Here is a 17,542-nt window from a genome sequence, read left to right as displayed (position 1 = left end):
TTGAACCTGAACCACTGTTCTAATATCGACGATTTCGGTTCAGATATGTTCTCATGGTTCTGGTTTGGAACCATATCCGCCTGTTACGGTTTCGCAGTTATGTAACACCCGATTTTTTTTCCAAAAATGTAACACCCTTGCTCGACTAGCTAAAATCTGAATAACCGATTTCACTTTGTGTTGTGATTATCAAAATTTCAAAATACAAATATTATTAAAGAAAGGATGGCAGAAAACCATAAAACCCTTTTTTTATTTTAAAAAGAACTGATAACTTGCCAACAAGACTTAAACATTATTTTTACATTCAACCTGCCTATAAACGAACAAAAATACACATCAATAACAGGTAAAACCAAAGATTGTAATACCGGTGACTCGATGGGGATGCAGTTGCTTAGAGTAAGAGAGTTTTTACCTACAAAACAAACAATCCGAAAAGTGGTGAGCTTTAAAAGCTCAGTAGTTTAATCACATATTATAAAGTAGACTTCTCAAATAAAAGATATATAAATGACCTGCAATGACGATTAAGATTAATCCGATTCAACAAAAAGAAAACTTAACACGTCATTTAATTTCATGTGTATGTGTATCCACACCTGTGTAACAAGTAGAACTTTACATGATCACATATCGAGCTTCAATTAACTCACTTAGTATTCAAATAGCTCTCATTTAGCATTTCTTCATTAATATAAGATGGAAACCCATAATTGCAAAAGGAAAACTCCAAGATTCTTATAAGATCATAAAGTCACCACACAAAAGTAATATTTTCACATAATATCACTACTTTCTTACACATTCTCATAAACATGTAACATTGGCCAGTAGCTATTAGGCTTCAAACACAATAAATATTTCCAGAAATATATAGTCAAACATTTAATGAGCCTTAAACTCCCACTTTGAGAGTTTTTGAAATTCATAACAAATTATTCAAAGATGGAAGCTAGGACATCCGTATGAGTCGAGATGGAGGCTAGATCAACCATTGAAATATATTTATTTTCCAAATAGATGCAAGACCCTCCATAAGATATTTCGGAATGGAGGCTGGATATTTTCCATGAATATGTACAAAATGGAAGTTAGACCGTCCATATAATAATAACAGAATGGAGGCTAGATAATCCATGTAAGACATGTACAGAATGGAAGCTAGACCCTCCATAAGATAATAACAGAATGGAGGCTAGATCGTCCATAGAAGAAGCTTAATATCTCACGTCCAAGCATCCCTTTTTATTAACATGTTCTATGTTCGGTAATTTCTAAAACTAAAGGGATAAGATCACACTAATCCAAGGATTACACAAAATGTTAGGCTTACTTGAATTATTAAACGCACATGATTTGGTACTCACCATAGCACCATAACATTCAAAACCACAAGATTTACATAGATCACCAAAATGCAAATCACCAGCAACTTTAACACTTGATGAATTATCAAACACCGACCTTGTGAATATCATTATATTGCTCATATCGCCACTTTGTCACAAGTCGAAACCACTCCATCAACCAACAACGATGTAACAACTTAAATAATCGAAATCATCGAACTAGTACCTCACACAAGTAGTAAAGATGAAAATATCAACACACAGTTCTTCTATATGCAGAGTACAAGTCGATTTACTTTATTTTATTATATAACTGTACGAGCAACAATAATCATCTTGATTAAGAGCATTATATTAAACGATGTGGTGAGAAAGACACTACCTTATACGCGACACATTATTATTCTCTTAGGCGGGCTGCACTTAAGTTGGTTACCATAAAGATTGCATCCCGTAACGGCTGAAAAATTGTCAACAAGAGATCATATATCTAAAGCAAAGTGAATCAAGTAAATCAAAATTGTAGTAACCCATTAGCTCAACTTTCGGTCACTTTACATAATTCAAGAAAGGGTTGATTTCAATTTAACTCCCAACTCAAAACATGTTCAATTATTCCAAGAAGCATAGAGCTTTATCCAGATTAAGTAATAATTCACAAAAATTCAAGAATTGAGGACATAGGGTTCACCCCTTTTCAGAAATTCAACCTAAGTTTGGATTTCTTCTATTTAACTCAAAAATTCAACTCCAAAGTGTGATAGAGGCGAGATAAATTAGAATTGGTACCATAATTTCACTAGGTTTAAGCTTAAGCGTGGACTTTGAAGCTCTAAGCTCTAGGACTCTTCTTCAACGGAGGATGAAGGAGGAGAGAAGGCCGAAGCAAAGCAAGTAGGAGAGTACGGAGGCGAGGCAGAGCAGACGCCGTGGAGATGAGCGGCAGCTGAGTTTCGCACTGTTGGTTGGTGACTTGTCGATTTCTAGAGAGATGAAAAGTAGAGGGAGGGAGGGAGGGAGAGAGAGTATTGAGTGTGTGTTAGCCGAGAAAATTAGAAAAAGGGAAGTAACGTGATTGTTTTTTAACGCCCCGACTTTTTCTACCATTTTATTGAGTTCTTGAAAGGACCATCGTTTGTGCACTTGAAAATTTTTTCAACCTTGTTTCTTTTGTCGAGAGAAGAATTTTACTTTTTGAGCCAAACAATTATTCTTTTCTAGCCCAGTTTAAAACTCAATTGTTATGAGCCCAAAACCTTTTAAATTCTTCCTCCTTTGAGCCCAAAATTAGTGTCTTAATTTTAAATCCAAGGATATCTATCACTCTTCAATATCAAATCCACGATAGTTATAAAAAATCTCTCCAACCACCAATTCCATGAATATCTATCAGTTTTGCCTATATACATCCAATCAACTCCACAATTTAAACCATTCTCTCCAAATTCCAAGAAACAAAACGTGAGGGGGAGAGAGAGAGGACAGAAGTTCCAGCAGCAAGGGACAACAAGAAAACGAGGATCATTCCCCGCCACATTCAGCGCAGAGGATTCTAGAATTGGCTGGCAACGCAGTGAGGACGACTGTGTGGTTCAGAACGGGGCGATAGAGATGTGCCGAACAACAACGGACCGTAGCAGCGGCTGTTGCGGCTGCTCATGACGGACAACAGCTATGATGACGGAGAATTAGACGAGGCAGCGGTGACGAGCGCGGTGAGTGTTGAGCATGAAAGTGAAGAAGATAGTAAATAAAACTTTCCGAATATATTATGTCTTCATACATAATAGTATTCTACTCTCGAATGCTTCCGCTGAATATTGTTTCTTTCGCCGAGTATTGTTGAGATAATATTTGTTTCGAGTTGTTGATTGTTAAAATGATACTCTGATTTTATTCGGGCTATTCCTATTTGTTTCGAGCTATGGTCGATTTGTGTTGTTTTCCCATTTCTTCCCCGCTTCTTTAATCCTCTCCTAGTCGCGATCAACCGTATTTTCTATCCTTAGAAAATGCGGGCGTGACAGAGTGGTATTAGAGCAATTTTTCTTTCCACTCTGGACCCGAGAGTCTTTTTCAATCTTAGTCTACACTTGTTCCGCTAGACTAAAATAATAAATAATATAAAATAAAAGAAGATAAAATAATAATTGTGTATTGAAGGCTCAACATCCCGCTTCACCACGCTCAATCAAGAAAGAGGTATTATTTTTATGAATTTTTTTTATGAGAAAGTTTTCAGGAAAGGAGATGAGAAGCTATGGTTATGAAAACAAAGTATGTTTTATAATGGGATAGAAGAGCTATGGTTATGAAAACAAAGTATGTTTTACAATGAGATAGAGAAGCTATGGTTATAAAAATATATGTATATATATATATGTATGTGTGTTTTGCGATATGTTATGCAATGAGGTGACTTATCTTTTATGAAAAGATTTGATCAATGGAAAATGTTGTGTTTATGAATTGTTCAAAACTTTTTGAGTTTAGAGAAAAACAGTTTTAACTTTTTCGTTTGGAAAATTGAGCTATGGAAGTGTGATGATATTTATGTTATGAGGTGCAAAGTATGATGCGTTATTCTATGGACTGTTTTATATGAAGGATGAAAGTTGATGCGAAAGTACGTTTTAGTTTTGAGTCAAAACTTTTACTTTAAAAGTGAGATGTGGAAACTTTTTAGGAAAAGGGCGAGAGTTTGAAGAAAGTTTTTGTGTCAAAATTTTATGAATGTAAATGTGAAGTACGAAAGTGTTTTGCTATGGGATGTGAAAATGTTGTGTGTTTATCTTGAGGTATGAACGACGTTAATTGTGGTAGATGTTGATCTAGGAGATGACGAAATGAGTTGTGAACTTAGAGTACCTAAAATATAAGCCTAGTTGACCGCGTGAATCGTAGTTTTAAGTTAAAATAATCTATCACTTTCCCGAGTGATGAAAACGAACGAGAATCTGAAAGTTTGGGGTGAACCTCTAATTTGTCAAGGCACGACGAGGCAAAGAGATTGAGAGTGCGAATGGAGGCCGGTGGACCATGAAACTTTTTCTTAGAATTACGTGAAACTTTGGAGCAAACTAGGTGCTAACCATTCGAAGGACGTAAGCAAATTTCGGGACGAAATATTTGTTAATATGGGTAGATTGTAACACCCCGACTTTTTCTATCCTTTTATTGTGTTCTTGAAAGGGCCGTCGTTTGTGCACTTGAAAATTTTTTCGACCTTGTTTCTTTTGTCGAGAGAAGAATTTTACTTTTTTAGCCAAACAATTATTCTTTTCTAGCTCAATTTGAAACCCAATTGTTATGAGCCCAAAACCTTTTAAATTCTTCCTCCTTTGAGCCCAAAATTAGTCTCTTAATTTTAAATCTAATGATATCTATCACTCTTCAATATCAAATCCACGATAGTTATCTAAAATCTCTCCAACCACCAAATCCATCAATATCTATCAGTTTTGCCTATATAAATTCAATCAATTCCACAATTTAAACCATTCTCTCAAAATTCCAAGAAACAAAACGTGAGGGGGAGAGAGAGACGACAGAAGTTCCAGCAGCGAGGGACAATGAAGTGAGGTCTCACTCGACTCTAATGTCGAATGACTAGACTCAGGAGTAAGCGAGTGTGCACATATGAGAATTAATGCAAAGCTCGGTCCAGACACAACGCTCCTTAAATCCACTGGATCACTGGGTCCAGGAACTCTAGAGAACTACAGTGTTTTTGTCGTTGGACACACTCGACTCCCCTTCAAAAATAAATTCCTCAACCCGAATACTATGAATTAGTATAGGGAAGTGGGGTCGATCCCACAGAGATGGATTCGCAAAGTAGTGCTAAGAGACTATGGAAACAAACGGCTGCTGCCACACAAAGGGGTTGAGATTTAAACTACCACTAGATCTAGGCAAGAAATGTAAACGCTAGACCTAGGACACAGAAAACTTACTGGATTCAGACATCAATACCGAAAGACACAATTACTCCCTAGACTAAGCAAACGACTACCTAATCTAGCTAAACAGTAAGCAAATAACAGTGGGGACCATATTTCCAGAAATAGCAAGTACGGTAAAAAGCTGCAGATAACCAACCCATGCTCCAACTAACTACGACATGTACCTTCGCAACTAAACTAAACTCGCAGATGGAGAAAACAGAGCACACTCCTAGATTCAAACAGAATATAAATATTTGGATGCCGGAAACTTGCTATGAATCGGAAATACATCAGATCTACATAAACTAGGCGAAATGAAATGAAAACACGTAAGCTAGGCATAAAATTAAAACACTCCTGCTCAGAATCACTTCAGACGCTTAATCCACTCCGGATCCAAGCCATCCGAACTCAACAACCAACAAAATCAATCCATATCTCCGATTCTCACAGATCTGCTCCGATCAACTCCAAATTCCAACAATCACAAACAACTCCACAACATCAGCAAAACAAAACCCCGATTCATCCACAAACAAACTCCATTCTTCCAGATCTCACCATTAACCTGCAATAATCCAGAAAATAACCACGAAAACAACCAACTCCAACAATCCAACTCCAGAATTCAAGTAAACACAATCAATCGACAGAAATCATCACGATCGACGTAAGTGAAAACGAAACTTGCATAAAAGTAGAGAAATATCCAGAAACAAAAGAGGACCGAGCTTCGAACAGCGAAGCTCGGCGAATTCAGTAGAAACAAAAAACAGAAATAAATTGTTTCTTTGCCCCAAAGAAGGACGGTGTTACAACCCACAAAAACTATCGGAAAGCTAAATGTGAACCCCAGCGCGAACCCGAGATCCTCCGCGAATTAGAACCATGTATGTGAAAAGTGAACTGAGCAGCAGGCTGTTCGTGAGGCCTCCACCGAGAAGGTCCCTCCAGCTTGCATGCTTCTTCCTTTTATAGATGCAGACATAGCCTTCTAGAGTCTTCGTAGAAATCCCTATTCTACCCTTCAACTCCGAGGCTTCCTCCGTCAAGCAATTTCTTTCATAATGTCCGCTCTTTCGCCAGTTTCCTAGGACTATGCAAGCGTCCTCTTCTTTTCCTGGATCTAGCGAAAACCTTCACACATCTGGCTTAAAACATGCGTTAGACCCAGTAATTTCACGAAATAAAAACCCCTAGACCGATGCATGAAATTAGCCTTATCAAACTGCTCACACTTAAACCATGCTTGTCCTCAAGTATGAAAGACAAGAGAAAGAAATAAGGCGAATTTCAATGCACGGTCCCCAATAACGACTCTACAAACAAAAACAAAAACAGACTCCTGGACCTAGACAATCTGGCAAAATAAAAAAAATAGACTTATAAAAGAAAACAACACAAAGAATCAAAACACAAACAAGCATGAACTAGGTTCGACTTTTAGGCAACCGTCCCCACAAACTTAAGTTCAATCTGATCGTCTACAGTCTTCAAATCTTCCCCCTTCCATCTTCTACCTAAACGGTCCGTCAGTTCGTCAAGATAGCCTATTGACACCCCAGCTGTTAGGTTAGCTCGATCACTCATTCCTCACCAGGTATGTTAGGATCAAAACGCTCCCCAGTTAAAGTTATGCCACTGATGCGTTGGGTTATGAAAGTTTTACCCTTCTTACTTCTCTTTTTTTTCCCATTGATTTTCCTGGGTCAGGTTGAAATTGCTTCCTGCCCTTGAGGATACTAATATTATATTTATTTATTTTTTTATTTTTTCCTGTATTATATCCCCTTTTCCCCTGGACTTCGTCCAGCTTATTCCACCTTTTCCTGGACTTCGTCCAGCTTATACATCCGAAACCCATTTTTTTCTCCTTCATACTCTACTCCCTAAGCATCAAGTGGCAGCCCAATTTACATGTTAGCACAAAAAAGTGTTTAGGCTTATAACTCGCTCTTATAGTAGGGCTGCACAGCTGGGTTATCTAAGGCTTTTTCCATCGTCCCAACTTCATTCAGACCGCCTTTGGTTTATTAAGGAAGAAGGTGTCAAAGTTGACATGCATTCTCTCTTCAATCGCTCTCACTAAGGGAAACCTGCCTTATTATCTCACTAGCTCATGCGAAACACACATCCTAAAGACTCTTAAAACAGAAAGAACACAAACACCATACTTACTCCCCCCCATCCCACTTCACTCAAGCTTGTCCCCAAGCTATCCTAGTGCAGGGGGGAAAAGGAAGTAAGAACAGCAGACAACAGACACAAACGCAAACAAAGCACAAAAACAAAACAAACTTCTCACACTTAGACCGAACATCGGGCTAAGTGGGAGAAAGCGCAACATACAAAACTAAAACAAAACAACCCCTTCTCACACTTAGACCAAAAATTGGGCTAAGTGTAGGAAGGTATAACACATATATACAGAACGATGCATGCTGGCACATAAAAACACAAGCGAAAGAAAAACGAAAAGTAAAAGACAGAAAAGTAAAAGTTACTTGGTTCTGGGGGAAATTCAATTCGGGTTCTGGCCCCCGCGGGAGCCAGACTTGGGTGGCACTGTCTGTTGGGTCACTTTAACTTTCTTTCTTGTCGGTGACTCCGGCGTCTCCTTCTGATCTTCTGTGGGTCAGGGTACGGTTTTCTTCAAAAGCAAGGGCCTGGAGGAAGACGGGGTGGTCTGAGGCCTTTGGGCTTGTGGCGGCTTCTGCACAGCTAGACTCCCTTGACCCGGCGTCTTGGAACCGCCGCTAGGTTCAGGAAGTCCCTTCGGTGTCTCGGGGAACTTCGCTTGAAGCCACTTCGTCATCTTCATCATCAGTGCGACGGCCTCCGCCATCTTGTCGGAACGCCTTGACGATTCTGCCACTAGGTCGGTGATACGCCCCTTCAGGGCTACGACCTCCTCTCTACTTCTCCCCATTTCCCTCCGTATCTCCGTCACTTCTTTTCGTACACCGATTACCTCCTTCCTCACATTCTCTACTTCGTTTCTCACTTCCTCAACTAACTTTCTGACTTCTGCATCCTCAGCACTGTCCCTTCCTTTACCCCGTAGGGCCACAATCCCCTCCAAAACCATTTTCATCTCTGACCTCATCTATCCAACCTCTTTCCTTACTTCTTTTACTTCTATCCTGGCTCCGGCTTCCATGTCAGCAGTATCCTTCGCCTCCACCATCTCAGGCTCCTGCTTCGTCTGCGCCTCCGACTGACCGACCTCATAAAAGCACACGTCCCTTCCCTGTGTAATGAGCAGCCCCTTATTGAAAAAGTAGTCCACGCTGAACACCTCCGGGGGTAGACACATCTTCACTTCTCTGCAGGACTTGTGGATTTTCATAATAACGTTGCGTTGCAGGTAAGCCCCTAGAAGGTGGCATGTGTAAAGATGTCGGAAAGGGTTGGCTGTCACTTGATGGCAGGCTTGGGCTAACCAATAGCCCAAGTGAACACGTACTCCCTTGGCCATGCACCAAGTGAAGTACAAGTCGGGGGTCGTCAGAGCGTTGTTGGCTGTGCCCATCAGGTTGTAGCTAATGAAGGTCTGGGCGAATCGCATGACCCTGTTCTCAATATGGTGGGCCTTCGACCAGCTGGTTTTGAACTGACCTACCCTAGGGTGAGCCACAAACTCCCATGCGTTCTGCGTCTTGAATCCCGACGTCAGCTTCGGCGGACCAATCATTCTCTCGCTCCACAAACCCTCATCATCCTCTGTGCGCGTAAGCAGTCCCATCCGTAGAGTCCATTCACGGATGCTCATCACATGCTCTTCATTGAAGAGCCGGAATTTGATGGAGTCAGCATTCAGATCGGTGGTGGACTTAAATCGGAAGGTGGAGAAGAATTCCCTTGCCAGGTCGATTGGAACTTCGGCGGTGCTGTGCTTGAGCAACCAATCAAAGCCGATTGCGTCGATATAAGTTCGGAATTCATCATTGCAAGCGATCTGCTTGAGCTCCGATGAGCTGTACATTTTTCCAGACTTAGCGTACTTGCCCTGGGCACTCTTCTCCTTGTGGATGGTTGAGCATTTCGGGTCGTCAAACTTTCTCATCTCGTCCAGGAGCTCTCTTGTAATCCAGATCTCAGTTGGCTCAAAGTTGAGCTCCTCTTCTTGTTCTTCTTCAGAGTCACTAGACCCAGCAGAATCCTCGGGCTCTGCAGCGTATGGTACCTTGGCAGGTCGAGGAAGTGGGGATTCAGTGGATTTCCCTTTCGCCTTCTTGGTCTTGGAAGGAGCAATTTGTTTCCCCTTCCTTTTCTTCTCGGCCGCGTGGCGGCCTTCCTCTGCATCACTCTCCCCTCTGCTCGGTCTGGGAGATTCTGTCTGCTCAGGTGCTGTGGCTTCTGGACCCAGCATTTCTTCCTCCGTCTGCTGGACGGTTTCATCTATCTCATCAAGCAGGCTCCGACGAGCCTGTCTCCGTGCTTCCCTTGCGTTAACCGGTGAATCGGTCCCTTCGGGGACATCAGTCAGATCCACTATCAAATCCAACCCGACATCGACGGGTTCTTGGACATTCTCAGCACCGAGGGCTTCTCCTTCCTCGTTCAACAATGGGGTTGCCCCTGAAAAATAAACAGGGGTCTCTATCCCCTCCAAACCTTCTCCAACATGGGTTGCTGTACCCGCAGACTTCTCAGGGGTTTCCCCCTCTCTGACATCTTCCTCAGTAATTAGGGCTTCGTCGCCCCCAACCACTTCTGGGGTTTCCCCCTCCACATTTCTTTCAGCATCTAGGGCTTCGTTGCCTTCTGGAATTTCAACTCCATCAACAGGGGTTTCCCCCTCAACAAACTCCTCCAAAACAGGGGTTTCCCCCTCAACACGGCTATCAGTAACAGGGGTTTCCCCCTCAGAAACACCAACCACTCTATCCTCTAAAACAGGGGTTTCCCCCTCAGTGGCAGATCCTAACCTGGGTGCACTTACGGCCAACAACTCCAACCCCGCGGCCAGATCTGCTTCGTCTTCGCGAGTTTCTGCAGCGGTTGGTTCTGAAACGGCGGCAGTGGGTTCTGCGACGGCCTCCGGCTCAGCGGTGGTTTCTTGAACGGTCTCTGGTGGTGGTGCGGAGGATGTTGAGGCGGTTGGTACGGATTTCCCCATTACAGCCGCGAACATGGCAAACGCCTCCATCGCCTTTTCTGGTCCCCCAAATTTTTGTAGCACGTCTGCCATAAACGCCGCCGCACTTGAATCGGCGGATCCTGAGGTGTTCCCGGCACTTTGCTTGTTATCCATGGAGAATTCTGCAGAAATTTTTTTTTTTTTGACAAAGACTTGGACGGAAACTTCTTTGATTAGGGTTAGAAAAGAAAACCTAGAGAGAATTTGGGATGTAGAGAGAGAGAGTAAGTAAGTAAAAATAAAAGAACACGGTTATTATCCGATAAGTATGGGCGAGGACGGCTTTTGCAGGCGGGTTGCAGGCATGACGCCAGCGACTGTATGCCTCCCATAAAGGTGTCTTTTGAAATCCGAGCCGGTGCCAACTCCCTCCAAAATTTTACTTCTCAATTCCCTGCCCAAGTAACTTCCTTCTGCAAAATCACACTTAGAGAAAAACATTAAACTAAAAAAATGAAACGCCAGACTCCCCGGGTCTAGGGTATGACAGTATCAAAAACATTCCTTAAGGAGTCTAGTATTTCGAAAATATTTTTGGAAGATTATTTTTTTTCTGATTTGTTTGGGTTTTTCTTGATTTTAAAGAAAGCGATTAAATATTTACATTTTATGTTCAAGTGTTCTCAAGATTCCCTAGGTCAGGACATGTTAAAACTTCTTGGATGCTGGACCTAGGAAATTCTCTAAGAACATTCACTTCCCAGACCGATTAGGCGATATCAGGGAGTGCGCGTAGTGGCATTTCGTCCACTACACACATCTCCGAATTATCCCTAAATACCTTCACCCTATGGCCATTGACAAGAAATGGAGTAGAGTTTGGAGCACTTCCCTGGATCTCTACTGCTCCATTTGCACGAAGACTCACAACAGTGTATGGTCCGACCCATTTGGACTTCAGCTTACCAGGCATCAACTTGAGCCGGGATTGATATAGGAGAACTTTCTACCCAACTTGCAATTCCTTGACTCGAAGGTTCTTGTCATGCCAAAGTCTTGTTTTCTCTTTGTACCACATTGCCGAATCATATGACTCCAGCCTTAGCTCCTCCAACTCCTGCAGCTGCAATTTCCTCTCTTCCTCGCAAGATTCGGGTCTCATGTTTATCTCCTTGACCGCCCAATATGCTCGGTGTTCTACTCCCACGGGCAAGTGACACATTTTGCCGAACACAAGCCTATATGGTGACATCCCAATAGGCGTCTTGTATGCCGTCCGGTAAGCCCATAGTGCGTCTCCAAGCCTCTTACTCCAGTCTTTTCTAGACGGATTAACCGTCTTTTCCAGTATCGCCTTTATCTCTCTGTTGGATATTTCCGCCTGGCCGTTAGATTGAGGATGATAAGGTGTAGACAGTCTGTGGTGGACGCCATACTTTCTCATCAAAGCTTCAATAGTCCGGTTGCGGAAATGCGTCCCATTGTCAGATATTATAGCTCTGGGCACTCCGTACCGATTGAAGATATTAGCTCTAAGAAACTTCGATACCTCCTTAGCTTCACAAGATGTGGTCGCCTTGGCTTCTATTCATTACCAAACATCAAAAATTTCACAAACGATCACCGGGACTTGCGGCATTTCATCTCTTCTGGAGATTCCCCCAGTCTGTTGACACCTCTCACAATTCTGACAAAACTCGAACGCATCCTTATGCAATGTAGGCCAGTAAAAACCACTATCTAACACCTTCCTTGCGGTCTTCCTAGGTCCAAAGTGACCTCCACAAGCTAGGGCATGGCAATGATTCAGCACATCCCTCTGTTCCCACTCCGGAATACACCTCCGGATTACTTGGTCGGCTCCCATTCGCCACAAATACGGGTCATCCCAGAAATAGTTCTTGGCCTCGCTTTTCAATTTCATCTTCTGGGCCCGGGAAATTACTTACGAACTGGGCACCTCTCCAGTGACTAAGTAATTTGCCAGGTCTGCGAACCATGGCTCAGCGTTTTGATGACATTTCCCTTTTTCGGCATCCCCTGGACCTGTTAACACCATAATCTCTTCCCAGCTGATAGGTCGAGGAATTTTTTTTACGTAGTACAAATGTTCCTCTGGGAATGCATCCGGTATTGCTTCCTCGGTCTCCCCTTGAAATATCCTGCTCAGATGATCGGCTACTTTATTTTCTGTTCTCTTTTTGTCTCTGACTTCCCAATCGAATTCCTGCAAAAGCAACACCCATCGGATTAATCTCGGCTTGGATTCTTTCTTTGCCAACAGGTACTTTATAGCCGCGTGGTCGGTGAAGACTATCACCCTCGACCCAAGCAAGTACGGGCGAAATTTTTCAAATGAGTATACTACCGCCAGCATTTCTTTTTCAGTAGTGTCATAATTTCTCTGAGCTTGATTCAGCGTTTTTGAAGCATAAAAGATCACATAGCTTTTCCCATCAACTCTTTGACCTAGCACCGCTCCCACGGCATAATCGCTTGCGTCACACATAATCTCAAAGGGTAGATTCCAGTCGGGCGCTCTAATAATAGGCGCAGATACTAGCCTGTCTCTTAACAACTGAAAAGCCTTTTTGCATTCCTCACCAAAGACAAAATCAACATCATTATGCAACAAGTGGGTGAGTGGCTGATCAATTTTTGCAAAATCTTTTATGAACCTCCTATAGAATCCTGCATGCCCTAGGAATCCTCTCACCTCCTTCTGATTCGTCGGGTAAGGCAGTTTTGAGATCACTTCAATCTTTGCCTGGTCTACCTGTATACCTCTTTCCGAGACTACGTGCCCTAGGACAATTCCCTCAGGGACCATAAAGTGGCATTTCTCGAAGTTCAAAACCAAATGTTTTTCCTGGCACCTTCTCAATACTATATCCAAACTAGCCAAACATGAGTCAAATGAATTCCCGTACACAGTGAAGTCGTCCATAAAAATCTCGACGCAGTCCTCCAAAAGATCCGAGAAGATACTCATCATACACCGCTGAAAAGTGCCTGGCGCATTGCACAGGCCAAACGGCATCCTCCTGTAAGCGTACGTGCCGAAAGGGCACGTGAAAGTTGTCTTCTCCTGGTCCTCGGGATCCACATAGATTTGAAAATACCCACTATACCCGTCTAGGAAACAGAAGTATTGCTTGCCTGCTAGCCTCTCCAGCATCTGGTCAATGAAAGGTAGAGGGAAATGGTCTTTCTTGATCGCTTCATTTAACTTCCTATAATCGATGCACATCCTCCACCCAGTAACTAGTCTGGTGGGCACCAATTCATTCTTGTCGTTCTTGACCACCTGTATTCCTGACTTCTTGGGTAGCATATGGACTGGACTCACCCATTCACTGTCTGGTATGGAATAAATGATTCCTAGGGAGAGTAGTTTCAATACTTCTTTCAGCACTTCCTCCCTCATGTTAGGATTCAATTTGCGTTGAGGATCTCTGCAGGCTTTTGCTCCTTCCTCCAAGCGGATGTGATGCATGCACAAATCTAGACTAATTCCTACCAAGTCAGAGAGTGTCCACCCAATAGCCTTCTTGTTTCTTCGGATTACCTTCAGCAGTCCCTCTTCTTGTTCATCGGTCAAGCTGCTGTTGATAATCACAGGGAAAGTTTCGTTCTCCTCTAGATACGCATACTTTAGGCCTGGTGGAAGTGTTTTCAACTCTCTCTTGGGAACATCTTTTTCCTGGGGCGAGGGATTTTCCTCTGTTACTTCCGTTGTCATTCCCTTCCTCGACCCAGCAGAACCTTCCACACTCGCCACATAAGGTGTATTCCTTGACCTAGCTAGCTCCGGATTTGCACAGAATTTTAGAATTGCTTCAGCTAGCTCCTCATCTGATAACTCGCTTGTGTTCATTGCTTGACACCAACTGGCCACTTCTCTATCAATGGCATGACTCATCTCGGAGTTCTCAATCTGTTCCTGCATTAATTCCGTCTCAAGGTATTCTTGGACCAAAGGGTTAATAACATCTATAGCATGCAAATTTTCAACGTCAAGAGGTTTCTTCATTGCCTCATCAATGCTGAATGTGTATTTCTCCCCATTATAATCAAGGCAAATTGTTCCATCAAAAATATCAATGATAGTCTTAGCGGTACGTAGGAAGGGTCTCCCTAAAAGTACTCCGCCCGACTCTGCAGACTCATTATCACTCATCATAATCACATGGAAATCAGCAGGGTACAAGAAGTCATGTACCTTGACTATCACATTCTCAAGCACCCCTTCAGGACAGATGCATGACCTGTCCGCCAGTTGAATCACAACCCTCGTGTCTACCATGCCTACCCCCACTAATTTCTTGTATATGGAAAGTGGTAACACATTTATCGACGCACCCAAATCACACATAGCGTGCTCGATTCTCACATCACCAATAGAGATGGGCAAGGTGAACATACCTGGGTCATTGCATTTTGAAGGCATCTACCCCCACTAACGAGGTCGTGCACCATATCATCGATACTTTTTGGTGGTTTTGGTGGCTGACTGGGTCCTGGGCTGATACTTAGGGTCGGTCCACTTGCTTGATTCTGACGAGCGTTTCCTTGACCGCCTGAAGAGTTATTGTATTGATTTCCTTGGCCCTGGTAATTGTTCTGAAAATTCCTTTGGTGTGGGGGTACATAAGAGTTCCCTTGACTGCTCTGATTCCTGTTTCCCCAGCTCGAGTAGTCTCCTTGGTTCCGATTAATCCAGTTGCCCTGCCCATCTTGATTCCTTCCTGACCAATTACCTTGTCTTTCGGGCTGAGGTGCAAACTGCTGACTTTGTTACGGCGCCGGCTGATTCTGTTCATTGTCAGTCCATCTGAAATTTGGATGGTTTCTCCAGGGCGCATCTCTCTGTCTCCCTGGATTCCAGCTCCCATCGGGATTCCAACTTCCCATTGCATTGACCTGGGCCTGATAATCTCCTTCATGGGTCCCGTAATATTGTTGAATTTGATTATCTCCTGGACCAGGAGATTTCTCCTTCCCTTGTGAAGCCAGTGGAATCGCCTTTTCAATCGCGTTCAAAAGAGCCTTCTCGAGCCTATCAATCCTTGCTTCGACTTTGTCATCTTCTTGTTCTCTCACAGCATGCACCGATCCTCTTCTCACTGCAATCCTAGGGTTATCGTACGCCTTCTTAGCGTCAATCAACTTCCCTAGGATCTCTCTTGCCTCACTTCCCCTTTTTCTTGTGAAATTTCCCCCACTCGAGGAGTTCATTAAGTCCTTTGACTCGGGAGTGGCTCCTTCGTAAAACAGAGAGTAGGTCTCTGCCTCTATCATTAGGTGATTCGGGCATGCATCCAACAACCCCTTAAATCTCGACCAATACTGACTCAACGATTCATCGTAATCTTGCTTAAGTGCATTCATCTTGTTGGATGGGAAGAAATAATCTAAGAATTCTAACTTGAAGTCCCTCCACGTGCGGATAGAATCCGGAGGCAACCTCTATAGCCACGTATTAGCTTCCCCCTTCAAGGTAAACGGAATCGCTCGTAGGCGATAATCCTCCTCTGTTGCATCATTCGGCCTCTTCTGAATACCACATAACTTACTGAATTCATTTAAGAACTCATACGGACACTCATTTCTACTCCCAGAGAACGTCGGCAAGATGCCGAGTACGTTTGTCTTGATCTCGATAGTCCTTAGCTTGAGCTGGTTCTCCATCTAAATGGGCAGTGAGAGAGCCGATTTCTGGATCCGGGTCTACCACCTGCGCCATGACTACTTCCTCTGCTTCCCCTGTTTCTGACTCTGTTTCTGATTCGGGTGGTGATTCTGGATCTTCGGGTCCTGATGACGTCCAAGATTCGTCGCTAGTAAATTCACTCGGAAACGGACCTCCCGTGGTGAACCCTGATCTGGTGGTCACTGTAGAGACTGTACCCTTAACCCGCCAATCAAACTGGCCGTGTTTCCACCCAGATGAGTTGCTCCAGTAGGTAGATCTTGAGCCTCTGCTCATAAACTGCCAACAAAAAGAGAAAGAAAACAAATCAAAACTATTTACATACAGACTCTGAACACTAACACTAAGCACGCCATCCATCCCCGGCAATGGCGCCATTTGAAGTGAGGTCTCACTCGACTCTAATGTCGAATGACTAGACTCAGGAGTAAGCGAGTGTGCACATATGAGAATTAATGCAAAGCTCGGTCCAGACACAACGCTCCTTAAATCCACTGGATCACTGGGTCCAGGAACTCTAGAGAACTACAGTGTTTTTGTCGTTGGACACACTCGACTCCTCTTCAAAAATAAATCCCTCAACCCGAATACTATGAATTAGTATAGGGAAGTGGGGTCGATCCCACAGAGATGGATTCGCAAAGTAGTGCTAAGAGACTATGGAAACAAACGGCTGCTGCCACACAAAGGGGTTGAGATTTAAACTACCACTAGATCTAGGCAAGAAATGTAAACGCTAGACCTAGGACACAGAAAACTTACTGGATTCAGACATCAATACCGAAAGACACAATTACTCCCTAGACTAAGCAAACGACTACCTAATCTAGCTAAACAGTAAGCAAATAACAGTGGGGACCATATTTCCAGAAATAGCAAGTACGGTAAAAAGCTGCAGATAACCAACCCATGCTCCAACTAACTACGACATGTACCTTCGCAACTAAACTAAACTCGCAGATGGAGAAAACAGAGCACACTCCTAGATTCAAACAGAATATAAAGATTTGGACGCCGGAAACTTGCTATGAATCGGAAATACATCAGATCTACATAAACTAGGCGAAATGAAATGAAAACACGTAAGCTAGGCATAAAATTAAAACACTCCTGCTCAGAATCACTTCAGACGCTTAATCCACTCCGGATCCAAGCCATCCGAACTCAACAACCAACAAAATCAACTCCATAACTCCGATTCTCACAGATCTGCTCCGATCAACTCCAAATTCCAACAATCACAAACAACTCCACAACATCAGCAAAACAAAACCCCGATTCATCCACAAACAAACTCCATTCTTCCAGATCTCACCATTAACCTGCAATAATCCAGAAAATAACCACGAAAACAACCAACTCCAACAATCCAACTCCAGAATTCAAGTAAACACAATCAATCGACAGAAATCATCACGATCGACGTAAACGAAAACGAAACTTGCAT

The 17,542-nt window shown here is 43.0% G+C and overlaps 1 long non-coding RNA gene across 1 annotated transcript; it reads right to left on the bottom strand.

The window, feature by feature from the left end:
• Positions 1-231: 231 nt before the first annotated feature.
• LOC121809373 lies at positions 232-2,413 on the bottom strand. The gene is made up of 3 exons (XR_006052256.1): positions 2,142-2,413; positions 1,735-1,812; positions 232-418 (listed from the first exon to the last, which is right to left on the bottom strand). It is a non-coding gene; the product is annotated as an uncharacterized LOC121809373 (long non-coding RNA).
• Between the last annotated feature and the right edge of the window lie 15,129 nt (positions 2,414-17,542).

Source organism: Salvia splendens, chromosome 6, assembly GCF_004379255.2.
Source record: "Salvia splendens isolate huo1 chromosome 6, SspV2, whole genome shotgun sequence".
NCBI lineage: Eukaryota > Viridiplantae > Streptophyta > Magnoliopsida > Lamiales > Lamiaceae > Salvia > Salvia splendens.
This window is presented reverse-complemented; position numbering and strand designations above follow the sequence as displayed.